The sequence below is a fragment of the Sciurus vulgaris genome (assembly GCF_902686455.1).
Source record: "Sciurus vulgaris genome assembly, chromosome: 1".
Taxonomy (NCBI): domain Eukaryota; kingdom Metazoa; phylum Chordata; class Mammalia; order Rodentia; family Sciuridae; genus Sciurus; species Sciurus vulgaris.
Window position 1 is genome coordinate 52,153,788 of NC_136461.1, and position 12,678 is coordinate 52,166,465.

General features: G+C 42.3%; 1 protein-coding gene across 1 annotated transcript in view; it reads left to right on the forward strand.

Annotated features, from left to right (window-relative positions):
- PGM1 (phosphoglucomutase 1) overlaps positions 1-12,678 on the forward strand; it is a 61,054-nt gene that overhangs the window by 16,794 nt on the left and 31,582 nt on the right.

The window sequence follows — 12,678 nt, forward strand, 5'->3', positions numbered from 1 at the left end:
TTAACTTATCCAAAACTTAGTATCCTCACCTATAAAATAGGATTAATTCCAATTCCTGCCATATCAGAGGGTTTTGTGAGAATTGAATAAAATAATAAGCATGGAAAGATTTTGGGAACTCTGAGGTGCAATCTAAATGTGAGTTGCGGTGATCATTTTTGAAATTCCTCTATTGCGTCAGCAAAGTCAACCCACTGAACTGATTTAGTTATGTCAAAAACAAGCTTCTACATGCAGTTTTATCATGCATCTCTCAAAGTCCATGTGCTAAAGTATCAGGTGAACTAAAGAGTAACCAAAAACGTACAGATGTCGTGCATTTTGAGGATCTTAGTGAGATACCAAAATTATCATTTTGTTAGAATTTCATTGCAGTATACTTTTGATGGTCAAACAGGCCTGAGTTTGATTCCTGGGTTTGCTATTTATTAGCTGTTTGATCTTGGGCAAATTGCTTGAACTCTTTATTCATTTGTGAAATTAAACTAATATGTCCCAGAGGTATGTTAGGAAATAATAAGAAAAGGCATAGCACCTTGCCCTGCATACATGCTGTATACAGTCATAAAGAGCAGGTTTCCCCCCTGGGCCAGTGGGGGTTTTGATGGGAAACGTAGACACTTAAACTCCTTGCTAAGCGTCCCCCAGCCAGCTACTGCCTTCTCAGTTTCACTTCTCTTCTTTCCAGATTTGCCAATGACCTCTCAAGATGCTCCACACCTGTTAACCTATAAATTTCAGAATAGGAGTGTTCTTCTCATGGAGAGCATTTCATGCACAGGGACCGAGGGGAGTGGGAACCTATTAGGTCTTCAGTAATATATCATCTGCCTGATACTCAGCTGTCTTGTCTAAAAAGAACACTTAGGCAGCCAAAAGTAAGCAAAATTGATCTTGAGTTGCTTAAGCACCCATCTCCCCATTAGCGTTTGCACACCAGGTTTACCATTTAGGGTTGTATGGTAGTGATTATGGTAAATGGGTTGTTGGGTCTGCTTGTTTCAGGAGCTTCTCCTGAACAGTATGTCAGTGACTGCTTTCTTTGTATGCCTCGAACATTTACTGTTTCTTCTTTGCTTAGTATGGTGCTGTGCATCTGGGACACACAGAAAAGCCCAAGACAGTCTCTGGGTGGGCATTGCAATGTAGTCTAAGAAGTGCCTCCTTGGGATGGAATCCAGGGAGGTGTATTTGAGCCACACCCTGAAGGCTGATAAAAGGAAACCAGGGCAAAGTCGAGACAGGGATGAGGAAAACACCAAGAGAAGGAACAGAGAGTACAAAACAAGTAGGCCATTGTGGAAAGTAAGACCACAGCCTTCGGCATTAAACTAGCCCTTGCCTTAGCCAGCATTACTAGAGGAGAAGAGGTAGCAGCCAGTGACAGGCTTCCACGCAGGTTCTTGACCCCTGAGGCTTTCTTTTTTTTTTTTTTTTTCCTTTTTGCAATTAATTCTTAATTTTAATTGGCATATAATAATTGTATGTATTTGTGGGATACAATGTGGTAATTTGATCCATGTTTACAGAGTATAATGATCAAATCAGGGTAGATTACCATTTTTACCTTCATAAACATTTCTTTGTGTTGGGAAGTTTCCAACTCCTCTCTCGTTCTTTAAAACACGTTGAATAAGTTGTTGTGAATTATGATTGCCCACGTGCTGTGGAGCATTAGCACTTACTCCTCCTGTGTAAGGTTGTGTTGGAACCATTACCCATCTACCTCCCCTCCTCGCCCGTCCCTTCCTAGCTCTAGGGACGCTGTGCTACTCTCTGCTCCTAGGAGCTCAACTTCTTTAGCTTCTATGCACGTGAGTGTGAACACGTGTGTTTTGTTATATGCCTGGCTTATTTCACTTAACATGAATGCCCTTCAGTGCCATCCATGTTGCCACAAATGACAGGATTCCATTCTTCTATGGGCTGAGTAACGTTCTGCTGTGTGCATATGCCACTTTTTCTTATCCATTCATCACTGATGGAAACCTCAGTTGATTATCTTAGCTAATTGCAAATAGTAACTGCAATACACACAACAAGTACAGGAATCATTCATTCCCTTTGGATGTACAGCCTGTAGTGGGCTTGCTGGATCACATAGTAGATATTCTTTCTTGTTTTGAGGAAACTTCATACAGTTCTTCGCAATGACTGTACTAATTTACATTTCCACTAACAGTGTATAGGAGTTCCCTTTCTGCAATCCTCATCCGTATACGTTATTCCCAGGCTTTCTTTCTTTCTAATCTAAGATCTTTCTTTCTTTTTTTTATTAAAATCTTTTTTATTTTACAGACCGCATTGTGATTCATTGTACACAAATGGGGTACAACATTTCATTTCTATGGTTGTACACAAATGTAGATTCACACCATTCATGTAATCATACATAGACACAGGGTAATACTATCTGTCTCAGCCTACTATCTTTCCTTCCTCCACGCCCTCCCGCCCCATTTTCCTCTACAACCATCTAAAGTTCCTTCATTCTTCTCTTCCCCCCATCACGCCCCCTTGTTTATTTATTGTCATGCACTTATCAGAGGAAACATTCCGCCTTTGGTTTTTGGGCTTGGCCTATTTCACTTAGGATGATATTTTCCAACTTTATCCATTTACCAGCAAATGCCATAATTTTATTCTTCTTTATGGCTGAGTAATATTCCATTGTGTATATATACCACAATTCTTTATCCATTCGTCATTGAAGGGCATCTAGGTTGGTTCTACAATCTAACTATTGTGAATTGAGCAGCTAGTAACATTGATGTGGGCTGCATCACCGTAGTATGCTGATTTTCCAGGCTTTCTTTTTATACAAAAAGTCAAACCAAGACCAGTTTAAGAATTGGCCTCATGGCTTAAGAGGAAGGGAGAGTTCTTGGAGACATAAATTAGCAAGCTAAAAAACTGTATGTGGAGACTGGGTCACAGTACTGCATTAAAGCTTTTATAGTTTGCTGCGACTCTTTCTTTAACCAGTGGGGTTACGTGACATGTCACACATCTGTCACGTGACCTGATATCTTCACTGGAGCAAGCTGTTTTACCTTGGATTGGTTGACCTGAATCCATATGGTAGAACAACGATATACATAGAGTTCACTTACTTAAGTTCCACATTTACTGATGCCACAAAAGAAAAAAAAAAATCACACACACACAATACGAGCAGGGGCTATGTTGTGTTTCTTGTGGCTCTCACTCTGATACTGTTGATGGGGCAGGGATACGAGGTCTGCTGTGACCCTCTTTTCTCATGTCCTTTGGTCTCCACCTCACTCCTACAAACCACTTTTCTGCCCCACATTGAATAGTACCACGAAGACCCCTCCTTGGTCTCTGCCTGCAGTGTCCAGGGGTCTGCTTAGGAGTGGTAGGACAGGACTGCTGGGTCCACAAGTTTCCTCATCCTTAGATAGGGCCAAGAATAAACAGCCTTGGCCTTACAAAGTCGTGTAAAGGTTAACTGAGTGAACGCTGATACAGCACTGGAAACAATGCCTTGCCCCACGAGACCTGCTGGACCATCTCCTCCAATACACATCCTGTAGGAGCTGCCACTGTCCCTGTTTTACAAATAAGAGTCCTGGGGCCAGTGAGGCATAACAGCTAGAAAGTGCTAGAAGAATTGAGAACCGGGCCTGTGTGGTCCAGAGCCCCTCTCATTACAGCAGGACTGTGCTCCATTCATCTTTAGATCCCCCGTTTCCACCTTTCCCTTTCCCGGGAGCTGGGCCCATTGGAGAAGTGTGAACAGTAATTTTTCCCAGAGGCCAGCCTGCAGAATCAGTTCTTTCCTGCCTGGGCTCACCTGCTCTTGAACGCAGGAGATGGGTTAGAGGAATGCAGCCCTTATCAATAGCTCCTCCTATTTTTGGTCCTTTGGATGACATTCATGGCTAGTGTAGGATCAGACATTGTGATGGGCACTTTACTTGCCTTTCCTTAGAACTTGTTAAGAGAAGTTCCACTGTTCCTGCTTTATAGAAACTCAGGCTCACAAACACCCCGTAGAAAGGATTCCTATGTGGTGAACTGGACATCCCAGTTCAGCCAGACCATATAATTGGAAAAGACTTTCTAATGATGAGATGGACAGAATAATGTCACCATCTCTTCCTCTTCTTTAAAGCCCAGGAATACTGCCACATTTTAATGCATTGATAGAGGACCAGCCATTGTCTGCCAGAAAACATAACGGGGCACGATTCCCATCGCAGTCTTGGTGAAGGGGAGACCCCTAGAGTTGGGCAGGACTGCTGATCTGGGCAGGAGTCTCTGCCACCTGTCAGTGAGCATGCCCCCATGTGGGGCTGAGAAATCCTGTATTTTTTGGTTTTCCACCACAAGAGGGAAGCATATAACTGTGAATGATTTGAAAATAAAGCAATTCTTCAGTTAAACCTCTTTTTTCCTTTATTTTTTGAATTAGTGATGTATAATAATTGTCATATTTACGGGGTATTGTGTGTTAATTCATTCACGTATGCAGTGTGCAACGATAAAGTCATGGTTTTAGCATTTCCCTCTGCTTGAACATTTAACCATTTCTTAGTTGCTCCTGGTAATAACCAGAATGTGGAAAAAAAATTTTCCAATTCCTATGGCACTTCAATGAAAATTTCCTTGAGAGTACTCCAAAAAGGAAATAAAAGATTCATATGAAAATTTTATATAAACCATATAAATTACTGTTTTTATTGGTCAAAGTGGTTGAATATTGGTCACTTCTAATGAAAACAAAGAGTCTTCGCAAAGGCTTTACTTAGGAAGAGGGTTCCCAAGCTCTGCACGTCTTTGGGTTGGGGAGACAGTTTTGAGACTTGACACAGGGATAACCAGGTCATCTGCACAGGTGGGGATGCTATCCCCATTTCTCCCTGAGCACTTAGTGCCCCTGAAAGTTCCTAGTTGAGCTCCTCGTTACTCTTTACTTGTCTTAATGATTTGGAATCACTTATCTCTCCTGCACTGAAAGTTTCTCAAAGGAGAGGCGGAGGGAGTTTCCTCTCTCCTTGTCTGTCTGGGGCAGCAGGTGAAGGCTGACTCAGGGCTGGCCTACAGGACTGGGCACTACAGAGTCCTGGCCAACACTGAAGAGAGATGTAGGTGGCTGCAAGTAACTGAAGTCCAGTCAGATTACAGGGAGCTGCTCAGAGGACTGCACTGTGAGGCCGGGCCTCCTGAAGGCCAAGGGTGGGGTGGGTGGTGGGCCTCTGGAGAGCCTGAGCCGCCGGAGCTCAGGCCACGGCTCTCTGTCTCTGGTCTGTTGACCTCAGCACAGCTGCTTTGTTTTCCTCTCCTTCTGCCAGCACACTTGTCAGAGTAACCTGGAGTTTTTTGTGTGTGTGATTTTATTTAAACTGCTATGAATATTTCAAATTTATAAATCGTTTATTTTCTCTTAAAATTCTTTTTCTAACAAGCAATGCTTGCAGTATTTGAGTTGTTCTTAGATGATCTGATCGTGAGATGGCAGGCACTTGTGTAGGGCAGCATATACCAGCCCTGCTTTTAGAACTTTCTATATACAGTCTGCCTTCCATATGTGCAGATTTTGCTTTGGCAAGGTTCAACCAACCTTGTATTTGAAAGAAAATGCATCTGTACTGAATATATACAGAGTTTTTGTTATTCCCTAAAGAATAGAGTACAACAACTATTTACATAGCATTTACATTGTGTTAGATATTATAAATAATCTAGAGTTTGATTATTTATGATAATAGGTTGTATGGAAACACAATGCCATTTAATATAATGGACTTGAGCAATCTGCAGGATTTGGTATCCTCAGGGTGTCCTGGAACCAGCCTCCAGCAGAATATCAAGGGAGGACTCTATTAGCTCATTCAATCATGACTGTAAGAAAAAAAGTGAGATAGGGGAACTGTCATTATCCCATTTTACAGATGAGAAATGGAAAGCACAGAGAAGTTAAATCACTTGTCCAAAGTCATGCAGGTAGTCATTGGTAGAACTGAGATTCAGGTTCTGTGAATCTGCTTTAAAGACCATTCCCTTAAATACTGGAGTGTACTGCCCTCCATCTAATGGTTAAACTCGCAGTACCTTCCAAATTTTCTTGCATGTTTCATCAGTGTTTGCAATTTTGATAAAAATCCTCTTACCCTGTTAAACTTAATTGCTAGTCCAAGTAGGTTACTCACTGTTTATTATAAACTGCAAACCACAAGGCAAATAGATAAGCTAATACCCCAAATTTCTTAAATGTACTTAAAATACTAAATATACATAGATTCCCCCTGAACTTACTCCAAAAATATTATTAGGATTAAACATCCCTGATCCAAAAATCTGAAGGCCAGAATGCTCCAAAATCTGAAACTTTTGAGCACTAACATGACACCGCACATGGAAAGTTCCGTACCTGACCTCATGTGCCATGTCACAGTGGAAACCCAGGTGCACTAAAAATAATGTATAAAATTACTTTCAGGCTATGTGTACAAGGTATTTGTGAGACATAACTGAATTTCATGTTTAGACTTGGGTCCCATCCCCAAGATATATCATTATGGAGAGGCATATATTCTAAAATCCAAAATACCTGAAATCCAAAACACTTCTGGCCCCAAGTATTTCAGACAAGGAATACTCAAACCCATACTCGTAAGTTTGATTTATCATCTACACCATGAGATATACTTCATCCTTTCTATGCTTTATTCTAAATCTGTTTAAAAATGACCACTTTAAAAAAAAAATCTCTTACCCTAGTAATCAGGAGTTACCTTTCCAGTTGAATTGGGGTGACAGCGTCAGTTGGAGGAGACGCATCTTGGCCAGAGATCTGGATGTGGAGCACCCTGATCCAGAATACCAGTGCCAATATGTAATCTCAAGTGACCTGTGTTCCCAGAACATCTTCCTAATTCCCATGTCTGAATCTGACTACCAACTTGAGAAGAGCCATTCGACCTATTTTCTGCTTGATTCTATTCTGAATTTCTTCCGAAAAAAATACGTCAGGGCCACAATACCTAGAGATGTATGGACGATCCAGAGTTGGATCCTGCCCAGCGCTGCTCGTGTATCCTCACCCTCTGCTGCCCTCAGGAACAGTGCTGTGAATATTCTCACGACACTGCCGTTTTTGCCCTCCGGCTGTCTCATTTGTCTGTCTTCCTGGTTCAAGGGCTAACTGAATCTGGGGAACAGTTCTCAGATGGGGGACAGTTCTCAGAGAAGAAAAAGAATGAGTAGAAGACACTACATGTAGAAGGGGTCAGGATAAAGTGGTCATTCCGAAAGTCTCTTCATATTTAGTGGAAAAAAGCAACAGTGCCCAAACTGGCCCAAGGACTGAGGGCTGAAGCTGTATGTACATGGCCAGCAGACAAATAGTGCTGGACAGGATCACACTGATCGGGATCCTTAATGTCACAGCTAAGGAAAATGCTTTCTTTTTTTTTTTTTATTTTTAGTTGTAGATGGATACAATACCTTTATTTTACTTATTTGATTTTTATGTGTTTTGAGGCTCAAACCCAGTGCCTCACCCATGCAAGGCAAGTGTTTCACCACTGAACTACACCCCAGCCCCAAGGATGTTTTTTATAAGCTCTGGTTAATCTTTTTCAGTCTCTCCTTTTGCAAGCTGTCTGGTGCACCACCACTGGCCATTCAGAATTTCCAAAAACATCGGTTTAGATTCTTTCTGCTTCCCTTTTCCATAGCCCCCCAGTGCCTACAAAATAAATTTCAGTATGGTTCATGTGACTTGATAGTCTTACTCCAACTTCTTCAGTCTTGTCCCCGTCCCCACAACCTCTTGAAAGCCACAATTCTATAAAGGTACCTCTAGGACAGTACCAAGGCCACCACACCATGGTGACTTCTTTCTGACATGAACTTCTTGAGAAAAGAGGCCCATCCATCTTGTTTCTATCCCCACCCACATTCAGAATGTGCAACAAAATCATAACTTCATATCTTGACATCATTTTCTAGTTCACAGAAACTCGCCTTGACATATGGTAAGGTAATCTTCACTGAAACCTTGTGAGGCAGATATTATTTATGATCTCACTTTAGAGATGAGGAAACAGGCTGGGAGAGGTGAGAGGGCTGGTTCCTCAACCTGTGCTCTCCCCCACAGACTGCGGTTCCTGGGACCGGCATTAGCTGCATGCTCAGTTACTGTTAGCTGGAGAATTGAATGACCGTTTCCTAGCACTGGGGTACTTAGGTGAGCACTTGAGGCCATCACCAGGGTATCCTGCTGCTGTTAGCCAAATTAGTAGCCTGCTTTCTAGTGCTTGTGTCCAGGGATAAGGTCAACAGTTCCGTCCCCTCTGCCCATTCTGACAATTCCAAAGAAAGAGCTCTTGATGTGAAGAGGTGAACCCACTGCGCCCTGGGTCCAGCCCTCAGCCAGGGCCTAGGATCCCAGTACACATTCATTGACAGAAGGATTGGCGAGTCTGTAGCTTCTGCTGCATTGCACTAGGAAAGCATCTTTGCTGATCAGGACAGGAGCCGTCTTTGCAAGGCCTGGAGCTGGGAGTGAAGGGGTTCATAACTCTGCCATTTGTGAAATTGATTGGACCCAAGACCAGTATGAAAGTTCCTTGTCTGGAGGGAGTAATCCTTAATCCCCCATATGGTTTAAATGTAATTTGTGTCATTGTGAAGGAGTACTGGCAACGCAGGCGAATTCATTAGGCCAAATTGGGCTCGCTATGCTCGACAGTAACGTTTCTGAAGATGAAGTTCAACCTTTGCTGGAGAGCTAAAACAAATGAGTTTCTTAATAGCTGCCCCACTTAGTCCGTGCGTCTTAGGAAGCTTAATGTTTTTAATGCCTCTTCTTTTTTTACCATACTTCACAGTCCATCTACCATTGCTGCTTCTGGTAATATTTTTATATGGGGTTGAGTTCTGTGGTGTCCATAAAATTATGCCTCAGCCCAGTTTTAGAACAGAAGATTTCTAAGGTAAGGACTATGTCTTTCTGGTTTCCTTTTGCACACTGACAAACACCAGGCCCAGTTTATGCACTTGTTGTTGTAGCTCCAACTTCTGTGGAAAGTAGCAGGGACATGCTGGAATGTGATGTGTTGGGTGGGCAGAGAGGCTTTGGTGGGGGATGTTGGAGCACTTTTGTGCCCGGTACCCCAAATCTACCCTGGAGTTTTGAGATCTCATTAGGAAAACTGCCAATGACATGGTTGTTTGTTCTATAATTTCAATGAGGAGGTTACTGAAGTAATATTTCATAAATCTGAACCTCTTATTGAATAGATCAAGACACACACATCAGCCTGATTTGCAAGCCTAGAGAAAATTTGGTGCAGAACATTAAAAATATGAATTAAAAAATGTATTTGTAGCCAGGTGTGGTGGCATACGCCTGTAATCCCAGTGACTCCGGAGGCTGAGACAGGAGGATGGAGAGTTCAAAACCAGCCCTAGCAATAGCAAGGTGCTAAGCAATTCAGTGAGACCCTGTCTCTAAATAAGATTCAAAATAGGGCTGGGGATGTGGCTCAGTGGTTGAGTGTCCCTGAATTCAATCCCTGGTACCAAAATAAAAAAAAAAAAAATGCATTTGTAGCACATTGGAAAATCATGGGTATGGAAGCCATTGAAAAGTAAGCTTGTTTTTAAGCTTAATTTATAAAGAATTTTACTTTTTAAAACTAAATCAGAGCCCCAAATACACTATAAAAAGTAGCTGTGTTTTGACTGGCTGGTTTTCAACTTAATAGGTGTGTCTTATGAATCGTTTTCCTCTCTCGAGGTGTCCCTGTACTTGGGCCAGCTCCATTTGTCTTTTGAAAGGGACCAGGCCCCCTTACCAGAAGCCTGCTTTCTGCATGAGTTCTGCTGGTCTTGTGCAGAGCAGCCCTAGCACACAGGGATGTTCTTCCTGGAGAGGACAATTGGCTGCCCCCAGAGCCTGTCGGCTGTCAGAACTTGCTTGACACATTAGTAGAAAATACTCGGATTTTGTTTTTTAGAGATGATTCACTTTTCCCTTGAAAACCTTGACTCATCACGTCAGACTCCCCAGACATGCCGTATGACTAGTCCTCATGCAGTTTTGAAGCATTCTTAAGTTTGCCAAGACTGACAATAGAGCTCCTTAACTGGCAAACTTCTGCTGACCCAGATAAAGAACACACATGTATATATTTAAATGGATTATTAAGAAAATTTCAGGGTTTCACATGGGATTGGATATTAAATTTATTTAGGTAAAATGTCTTTAAACATTTTAGGTTCTGCTTCACTAAAAATGTTTCCTTGAAAGTCAAGTCTAGGGGCTGGGGATATAGCTCAGTTGGTAGAGTGCTTGCCTTACATGCACAAGGCCCTGGGTTCAATCCCCAGCACCAAAAAAAAAAAAAAAAAAAAAAGAAAGAAAGAAAGAAAGAAAGTCAAGTCTATTTAAAACAGAAAAAAATAAATTAATCTTATGTTCATATTATTTTTCTAAATAATAATTTCAATCAAACTTCATGCACTCAGAAAAATATATATTTTTTTCCTCTTTCTACTTCCATTTTTCAAGGATTTGGTGCATCCTCATCCTCACTTTTATGTAAATTTCAGGGACTGACCAAGCCATTGGTCACTCAGTGCCTATTTGTAGGGGGTCTGTTCTTCCAGAACTGAATGCTATTCAAAATTCTTGGTGGCTAATGAACAAACCCATTCCATTAGATGATTTCCCCCTCCTACCTGGGACTGCATGTGGGAAGTAAAGAATCCCTTGGGTATCAAAATGACAGTGATATGAGAAAACCAGAGGTCACTGAGATCCCTCACATCCATTTTAAGATTGACCTTTAACTTGCTAGATGGCACAGAGCAACTTTAGCAGCAGATGGCCTCAGTGTTGAGTGCCCAGGGGCTCCAGTTTACAGGGTGACAGCAGCAGTGAGAGCCACACCAGGTGTCCTGTCCATGAACCTGCTTCTTGGAGCTGTGACTGCTCCAAGAGTGGAGTCTGGCAGCCAGCTGGTGTTTGTGACTGAAGTCTGTCGTATGCAGCACTCGGGCGCTGTCTCTGCCCTCATGGGAAGCGAGGCAAAAATAATTGAAGGGTGTTTGCCTTGGTTATGTGGGTAGAAGTATCCTCATCAAAACAACTTTGAAGGTTTGCTTTGTGGGTGGGTGTGGGTGGGCCTGTGTTGCATAACTTTTTCACAAGGGACAACAACCACAAAGGACTAACCACGCGACCTCATTGAGAGAGATCGTCCAGGCAAACCTCTGTCAGTTATCCAGATACTTATTGCAGCTTCAGGGTGGACAGACCTACCTTGAATCTTGAGGATCCTTGACTACTTTCTGGACGGGGGTGGAAATGAAAGATGAGCGATTTTGAAGAATGGATTTCTGGGACATATAGAAAAATGGAAGAAGGTCCTCTGCCACTGTTGACTTTTGCTACAGCTCCCTACCACGACCAGAAACCAGGAACGAGTGGATTACGGAAGAAAACCTATTATTTTGAGGCAAAGCCATACTATCTGGAGAATTTCATCCAGAGTATATTTTTTTCCATAGACCTAAAAGATCGCCAGGGATCATCACTGGTGGTCGGTGGAGATGGACGGTATTTTAATAAATCCGCAATAGAAACAATAGTGCAGATGGCAGCTGCCAATGGGGTTGGTATATGATAAGTATTGCTATGTCTCTGGCTCTCCAAGTAACCTCTTGATTTTGCAGAAATATACAAATGTACAAAGATGTGGGTAGTATCTATCTCACTTCTATTAACATTCAATTAAATTCACTGTGACTTCAGAGATTGAATGTTGTGATAAGCCTACAGAATTACATTAGTTCCATTGGGATGATCTGAGAATGTAAGTTCAGCTTTGTCTGTGTTGTGCACTGTCACTGTTGCTTGAAAAGTACCTGCTGCTTTTTAGCCATTTGAAGCACACTCCTGGCCTTAAGCTTTTGTGTCTACATTCTAACTAGCTTCAAGGGGCACCCTTGTCCTACATAAGGGGACTGTGATGAATGGCGGAGAGAGGAGGGTTTGGTGTTCTTTCAATGGCTTCCTTGTTGAAGTTCAGTCACTTGTCAAACAGGAAAACAAAAGCCAGGGCATGCTGTTGTTGATGGATCCTAGTAGTCAAGCAGAAATGCACGGAGGGGATTGGAAAATGTTAGGTGTGAGCCTTCCAAGCGGACCTGTTACAGAGGGACCTACTTATAATGACCTCGGACACAAAGAAGTCCTGTGCGGGTGAATTTGTGCAGCAGGGTAGAGATAATAGCTCCTGTAAGACAGTAATGAAAGTAGGCCCTGCTGAAGCTCTGCAGCATGAAAAGGCATGTCGGCTGGATTGAGCAAACCAGGAGGAATTTTGCACCTAACAGCCCTCATCTTGGTGACCTAGCGGTTTGCACAACCCACTCATCTACAGGAAGGTGGGCATCGGGACGTGGCTTTTTTTCCTCTGTGGGGCCAAAAAATATTTTTAGTGTTTTAGATAATGCTTAGCAAGAATTTGGAGCACACAGTCCTCAGTACTTATACATTTTAAAGTCTGTTGTGTTTCTTTTCTTGGAAGAGATTCTGGTTCTGAGAACGTAAAATTCATCATTGCAACCACATTTGTCAGGCATTCATTTTCAGTCTATTTTAATAATGTGCCACATAGGTGTGTTTGGCAAAGTCAA